The sequence below is a fragment of the Otolemur garnettii genome, unplaced genomic scaffold (genome assembly GCF_000181295.1).
Source record: "Otolemur garnettii isolate 467f Iridium unplaced genomic scaffold, OtoGar3 scaffold00004, whole genome shotgun sequence".
In the NCBI taxonomy this organism is placed as follows: domain Eukaryota; kingdom Metazoa; phylum Chordata; class Mammalia; order Primates; family Galagidae; genus Otolemur; species Otolemur garnettii.
This window is the reverse complement of record NW_003852399.1, coordinates 24413207-24421812: the sequence shown is the minus strand read 5'-3', so window position 1 is coordinate 24421812 and position 8606 is coordinate 24413207.

Genomic DNA, 8606 nt, shown 5'->3' with positions numbered 1-8606 from the left:
GATAGGAAGACTGCTGGGTCCTTGTGAGGTGGAAGAGCAGAAGAGAGCAATTCTCTCCCTTGAAACTTCTTATTTGTTTTTTTAAAAAATCAGAATTAGAGCTTACAATTTTTAAAAAAATTTTTAGCATTGGTTGAACTTTGTATTTTTAAAATTTTTATATTTTTATTTAGAGACAAGGTCTAACTCTGTCACCCAGGCTGGAGTACAGGGTCATAGCTCGTTGCAGCCTCAAACTCCGAGGTGCAAGCAGTTCTCTAGCCTCTGTTTCCAAGTACCTAAGACTACAGGTGTGTGCCACCATGCCCAGCTAATTTTTAAGTTTCTTGTAGAGACAGGGTCTTTCTATATTGTACAGGCCTCAATTGATCCTCCTATCTCAGCCTCCCAGTGCAGGGATTACAGGTTTGAGCCACAGCGCCAGCCACTAGCAGCACACTGACCCATTATTTTGGTTGTCTGCAGGTTCTGCCATTACAAGCAATGCTGCCATGAACTTCTTGTATATACATTTTCATACATGCATTTGGCTATCACTACACTGACCTCAGCAGTGAAATCACGGGATCAAAGGAAATATGCTTGTGGCATTTTGATAGAAATTGACAAACTGCTATCTAAAAGGCTTGTCAATATACTCTCTTATGGAGTATCTTTCTCTGCAGTCTTGAAAATGCAGCGTATAGTTGATTTTTAAAATTTTTTGTCTATCCCATAGGTGAAAATGAAACTGTAATGATTAAATATTCATTAGTGATACCAATTATATTTTTATTTGTTTATAAATATTTCAGGCAGGAAAGGGTGGCTTATGCCTGTAATCCTTGCACTTTGGGAGGCCAGTGCGGGCTGGTTGTTTGAACCCACAAGTTTGAAGTTGCAGTGAGCTATGATGGTACCACTGGATTCTAGCCAGGGCAACAGAGCAAGATTCTGTCTCCAAAAAGAAAAACAAGGGATTTTGAATTTTTGTATAAGTGAGTGTCTGAACTGCCTATTCATGACTTTCATCCTTTTTCTCTATCAGATTAACAGTCTTTCTTATTGATTTATAAGAGCTCTTTGCATATTAAGAACACAAGTATACCTTTGCCTTCTGTGTTGTCCATATTTTTTCAGAATACGTATTTTAAAAACATTTCCCAGGCTTGGCACCCATAGCTCAGTGCTTAGGGTGCTGGCCACATGCACTGGTGCTGGCGGGTTCAAACATGGCCTGGGCCTGCTAAATAACAATGACAACTGCAACAACAACAAGAAAAAATAGCTGGGCCTTGTGGCAGGAACCTATAGTCCCAGTTACTTGGGAGGCTGAAGCAAGAGAATTGCGTAAGCCCAAGAGTTTGAGGTTGCTGTGATCTGTGATGCCACCTCACTCTACCAAGGGCGACATAGCGAGACTCTGTCTCAAAAAAAAAATAAATAGAAATAATAAATAAATAAAATAAATAAATAATTTTTCAGCTGACTATGATGATGGCCAGATTGGGGAGCCACTGCTACGGAACTGTGTTTTAGTTATAGTTAATACGTCCTATGTGTGGGCCACCTCCTGTTGTGGGTCAAGATAACATTTGCCTACCACGTGTGGTCTAAGGATAACAAAATCCCTGTCTGAAATCATCTTGAGTACTTAGAGATTCCCAGCATTAAACCTGCCTTTGAGGGGTGAGGCAGTATCACCAGCAGCACATTGACCCATTATTGTGGGATAGCAGGACTAGCCCTCCCATCTGACCCTGGGACAATATGGTACAGACTAGGGTAACAGAAAGAGACTCTTGCACAATGCCGTGGGACATGGTCACAGCCTTGTTAACCAGGCAGGGTGAAAGTTCTGATTGCCCTGTAAGCACCACATCCCCAATACAGACACGGTGGAGGGGCTCTCCTCCCCTTTTCTGTCTTCCACACCTAGGTCCTGAAGTCTCACAATATCAAAATGGAAACAACAGACAGATCAGCAGAAGAAAGAAACAAAAGAGGGGCTGGGAGGGGAAGGGAGATAGGATAGGATGTCCAGGGAAAAAGGTATTTTCTCTGAAGGGAAGGAGTGGCCACTAGGATACCAGAGGGTCACGTGAGGCCCTTTGTTAGGGAGGGATCCCAAGAAGGGCGAACTGTTGACAGAGGGGCAACTTAGGCTGTTGGCCTTTCTGTGGTCTCCCTATCAGCTGGGCACATTCAGCTTTTCATACACAACTCTGGACACTGTGTGTGCTACACCGGCTTACCGTAAGACCATCTGCCCTGCCCCCTTCCTTCCATGACTATCGTGCAGGGAAAGGTTGCATTTGAGGGTACATTCTGAGATTGGACCCAAACTGAGGAACTAGGATATTTTAGATTAAAAAAAAAAAAACAAAAAACATAGGCCAGTGATTCTCAAAGTGTGGTCCTAGGAGCAGCAGCCACAGCAGCCCTGGGAACTCATTAGAGATGCAAATTCTGGGACCCCACCCCAGAGTGAGTTTCTACTCAATAGAGTAGAAACCAATTGAGTTTCTACTCAATTAGAAACTATCAGTGGGGAGGGGCCTGCCAGTCTACGTATATTTTTCCCCTGCCCTTTGTGTCCCCTTAGTCTATGTTTTAATAAGCTCTCTCGGTGATTGTCAAGCTAGTTTGAGAACTGCTGCTTTAGATAGGAGCCCGGGCATCCGGAGTTAGCAGAATGCAGCCTGTGTGCAAAATGAAAGTGAGACAAGGGGAGCTCAGGACCTTCTCTCTGAGGCCAAGGCACACTGTGCACAACAGCCCTGAGACCCTGACACTTCTGGGTGTTTGTTGCAAATGGTACCAGAGCGCTGTGTGCATTTCCCAGACAGGTTTCTGAAGAACTCCTGCAGGAGATTCCAGCGCAGGCCTCGGAACCACTTACCTGCAGATGAGGAATTTTAAAGATCCACCTCCATCTGTGGAGGTGGAATTTTTAAGGAGTTGCAACTGGGGTGTCAATTTTTCTTGTTTCAACATAAGCGGAAGCGAGGGCCCTGTGTCGGCGCCCATGTTGTCTCACCTCTCTGGATTTCAGAGTTGAGCTGATGGTACTTCATGGTCTCTCTTATTTTACCAGATCTCAAAACAGTTCCCCTTGGCAAAGTTATGGAACAAGTCAAATATATATAAATATATGCACATATATGGGAATATATATAGGGAGAGAGAGAAATTTTTTTCGTGGCTTAAAAATAATTTTATGGCTGGATCATTATTTCAGCCATCTTTAAACAGCAAGTAACCTTAATGAGTACTTGCCTGTGATTTATTGCCAAGTCACATTTTCTTGCAAATAATTTTGTATAAAATATTTAAGGCTACATTTGACTTTGGTCTTTGGAAGGGATTAAGTTTCCTCTAAATGTCTCATGCATTCTCTAGGGTTTTGGCCACAACACTGCCAAGAGGAATCTACTGAGAGAAGCTCCATGTTCTAGGATGCTGGCAGCTTGTCATCCTGACTCAACAGATCTTTGAGGTGACTGGAAAAAGATGCAGCAGACCTAAACATTTTCAGAATTATTTTTAAATTAAATTCCTCCTATTTTGCTTTCTTTGTTAGAAGTGACATTCAAAATCCATATACATGTAGATGTATGTGTGTGTGTGTCTGTGTATACTTTAAAGGTTTAGTTTAAAAAGTGATCTTATTCCCTCCCTGAGATCAAGAGGCAAAAGGAGGGCGTGTAGGCCCTGGATGGGAAGGTTCTGCCCCCATCGGGGATGTTGAGTGAAACCTTGAAGCCTTCTAGCAAAGGGCGAGGGGGGCTGGGCACGCCCTGAGCAAGCTGGTCATCTCCACTGATCAAAGTCTGCCCACTGCGTGGTCCCTGCAGTGAAGTCCTTCTGCAAGACCAAATGGGTTTCTCTAAATTTCCTGCTCCAGGCTGAGGGAGGCTGATTCCAAAAACCAGGACACTGGCATTTACACTAGCAGAAGCTGGGCTTCCTGAGTCTGAAGTTTCTCAGAATGATCTGATTTGTTTATGTTACAATTCAGGATGCAAACTGAGAGCTCTTTTTTTAAAAAAAAAATTCAGATTAATATGAGGAGACAAACCACAAACCATTAGATTATATAATTCACACATGACAGGTGAAAGTCAGGGTCATAGTAGTATCCTACACCGAGTGTATCCTATACCCATGCATCGTACCCACTGGGGGGAAAGCTACTATTCCCCCCCCCCGTTTCCTCCTTCTTGAATTTAATTGAAATTTTCTCTCCTGTGGGTCTGTGATTGTTAGTCTCCTGGTTTCAAACTGGTATTGAGCACATATGTTGCTTGTTTTTCCAGTCTTCCAATACTTCAGTTAGGAAAATGTTCTCCAAATCCACCCAGGTTGTTACAAAGGATGAAGAAATTCCATCTTTTTTTTTTTTTTTTTCTTTTTTTTCATCTTTTTTTTTAATGGATGAATAGTAGTCCATGGTAAACATATACCACAGTTTATTAATCCATTGTTTGTTGATTGGTAGTTAGGTTGTTTCCACATCTTTGGAATTGTGAACTGCGCGGCTCTGAACAATCTAGTACAAATGTCCCTGTCGTGAAATGTCTTTTTTTCATTTGGGTAAATGCCTAGCAGTGGAATTGCAGGATCAAAGGATAGGTTTCCTTGTAGTTCTTTGAGGACTCTCCATACTTCTTTCTGTAGAGGCTGAACTCGTTTGCAGTCCCACCAGCAGTGCGTGAGTGTTCCTTTCTCTCTTCACCCAGACCAGTATCTGCAGCTTTGGGACTTTGTGATGTGTGCTCTTCTCACTGGCGTTAGGTGATATCTCAGAGTGATTTTGATTTATGTTTCTTTGATGATTAGGGATGATGAGCATTTTTTATATGTTTATTGGCCATTCTTTTGCCCTCTTGAGAAAAGTTTCTGTTCATGTCTCTTGCCCAGTATTTAATGGGGTTGTTTACTCTTTTCTTACTGATATGCTTGAGTTCACTGTAGATTCTGGTGATCAAGCCTTTGTCATATTCATAGCATATCAATATTTTTTTCCCATTCTGAAAGTTGTCTTTTTGCTTTGTGGATTATGTCCTTGGCTGTGCAAAACTTTTTAACTTGATCAGGTTCCATTTATTTATTTTTGTTGCCGCTGTAGTAGCCAGTGGGGTCTTCTTCATAAATTCTTTCCCTAGGCTGGTAAAATCAAGAGTTCATCCCACACCATTTTCTGGGTTTTTATTGTTTTGTGTCTTAGATTTAAATCTTTAATCCATTGTGAGTTAATTTTTGTAAGTGGTGAGAGGTATGGGTCCAGTTTCATTTTCTTACATGTGGCTAACCAGTGCTCCCAGCACCATTTATTGAATAGAAATCCTTTTCCCCAGTGAATGCTTTTGGAAAACTGAAAACTATTGTTTTTAGGCCTTCAGCAGTTTTTACACAGGCACACACAGAGTTCAAACTTTCTTCAAACAGAACACTGTATTTATATGTTATTTAACTGTATTTATACATGTTATTTGAACAAGTTTTCCTAGTTTTTCTGATGTGCATTTCTTTTTAGTTATTTTGGGAGTCAAAATCAGCCAATCATTTGTCATTCCCTAGTTGTCCACATTCTTAACCCAAGGGCGACAACCCCCTGAAATCTTATACCAAATTGTTTGTGTATTTATTTTTCTTCCTAGAGTCAAGAGGACACGGCTTCCATAAAAGGGTCAAAGACAGCCTTAGGTATTTAAAAACTTCAGCCAATTGTTCGAATTTAAATGCCTTGGCAATGATTAATCTCTGTTACCTGCAAGCAGATATTCCAGAAGGACTGTGGCCAAAGTTTCTCACCAATTCCTCCCTGCCCAACACAATAAATCACAATACACACACATATATCCAAAACCAGACTACGTAAGCCACATTTTTGTTTTCTTAAAAAAAAACAAAAACACTTAATATAGAAAAGCGTTCTTCTACCCCAATCATCATCCTCGATTCAGTTAATATTTGTCCTTCAAGCCTTTAAGGCTTTTCTCTGTTTTCTTTTTTTTAATTGAAAGAGAGGAAGCATTACAGATAAAATGTGAGTCCTCTTGGTTCCCAGTTGAATGCCCTTTCCGAAAGTAACTATGATGATGAATTTAGCCTGCATCCCTTCAGCTCACTGTTGAGAGCTTTTGTGTATGTAGCCCTGGACAATATATAGCATTGCTTTTATATTTTTAAATGGTATCATACTTCTTCATTCAAGATTATACTGTTGAAATTTGTCCATATTGATATACAAAAAAGTTCCAGGCCCAGCACCTGTGGCTCAAGCAGCTAGGGCTCCCACTGCTGGCGTGTTCGAATCCAGCCTGGGCTTGGACAAACAACCATGACGGCTGCAACCAAAAAACGGCCAAGCATTGTGGTGGGTGCCTGTGGTCCCAGCTACTTAGGAGGCAGAGGCAGGAGAATCTCGAGCCCAGGAGTTGAAGGTTGCTGTGAGCTGTGATGCCACGGCACTCTACCCAGGGGGACAGCTTGAGGCTCTGTCTCAAAAAAAAAGTTGTTCCTACTTTACATTTGCTATTTTGCATTTTAACCTTTAAATGCATCAACTTTTATTTATTCATCATTAATGGACACTGGGATTGTTTTTAATTTCTTGATTTTATAAAAAACTCAGTAATGGATCTCTTTAAACTCATCTCCTTGTACTTTCTAGAGAGGAGAACTAGAAGTGGAACCGCTGGGCCCCAGGGTATGTGTACCTGCATATTTATCATGACAAATCCCGCCAAGTGGGGCTCTGAGGTGGAGTATATCCATTTTCACTCCTCCAGTAGCACCTGAGAGTGTGTGAATTCTTTCCACCTGAGTTCAGCTGGGAATATACAGGACCTGAGACTTCCTGCCTCCTTCCACCCCTCTGTCACTTCTCTGAGCACGTAACGAGAACTCTCCCAATAAAGGCCTTTGGGAAGAATCTTTCCAGAATGGTTTAAATTCATGAAACTTGGGGACCTTGCTGTGGCCTGCACTGTTGTCATGGCCCAGCCAACTATGAAGCCTCTTGGTTTTCATTTTCTCCTGACTTGATAAAACAAGTGGTAACTCTTCATCTGCTCATACTTTTATCCTAAAATGACCCAAGCTGGGGGCCTATTACTGAGCAGGAAGCAAGTAGCACATTTGTTTGATCTTAAATTACCTAAGGTCAATGTTGCTGCTTGGTTTGGCTTGTCCATTCATGACTGGAGTATTTTTTGAGCGCCCAGGTGAGGGAGTGAGCTGGTAAGGAACACAACACTCACATAGCATTTACCCCTGCTGAGGGTGTGCACTGGTAGCTTATCTCAACCAGTCCTCCCAACCTGCCTATGAGGTAGGTACTATTATTATCCTCATTTTATAGAGCAAGAAATTGAGGCTTTGCATCCAGATGGTCTCACTTGCTCAGGCCTCACTAGGATTCTAGCCCGCATCTCTTTGTCTTTGGACACGGTGTCTGAATAACTGCCTTGTGTTTCCATAATCTGTTAGAGGGAGCTCTCTGCCGAGCGAGGGTGAGAGGTCACCTTGGTTAAGGGTATCAGAGGAGAATATAGAAAGGAAGTGACATAGGAAGTGAGCCTACCAGGCTGTTTCATCTTTTAATGCAGCAGTTCTCAACCTGTGGGTCGCGACCCACAGGAACTGTTTTAAAGGGCTGTGGCATTAGGGAGGTTGAGAACCACTGTTTTAATGGGAAATGATGATGGGAAGGGTAGAGGATGCACAAAAGTGCGAGGAGGGAAAGAGCACAATAAGTATGGCCAGTGGTGAATGGCTGGAGTCAAGGAAACTGCAGGTGTGGAGGAGGACATAAACCAGAAAAACAAGCTGGGATCTGATCACAGAGGGCCTTCAATGACAGGTGAGGGCACTTATACCTAGTTCAGTGCAGAGGATAAGTCATCAGAGACTTCTGGGCTGGGGAGTGATGGGATCAGGGTCAGCAGCTGGAAATGGCTGGAATTGTGGGAAAGAGCAGGGAAGCCTGGGAGTCTGCTGAGGAGAGAGGGAGTCTGGAGGTCAGACTTGCTGGGCACCCATTCCAGCCCTTACTTATATGATCAGAAAGTTGCAAGACTATAGTCCACACACTTCTTTGGAGTTAGTTCTGGATGAGGATCCGTGGAGCTGGCATGGATGACAGAAATGGAGGCAGCATGGTACTGAGGTCACTTGCTTCTTGATTCCAGGGTTCTGTAGCAGCAATGGTATAACCTTCTGATTTTTGACAGAGGGAGTAGGCGTATAAGAGTTGGGTATTGTTCCTGGATGTTCTGCTTCAAATATCTTCTCCAGATTTTTCAACAATTTGTTAACCACTTGAACCTAACTAATGCCCATTCTAGCTTGAGTATTGTATTTGCAAATGAACCGTTAATGAGGATGTCGTTGCAATAGAAGTTGGAAGGACTTCAACTTGGATGGAAGCGGCAGAGCTAGAAAGAAGGGAGAATGGATGAACACGTTTTGCAGGTAGATCTTTGAATGTGGAATGGAGGAAATTATGAAAGATGATGCTGGCTCAGCGCCTATAGCTCAATCGGCTAAGGCGCCAGCCACGTACACCTAAGGTGGCGGGTTTGAATCCCCAGCCCAGGCCCGCCAAACAACAATGACGG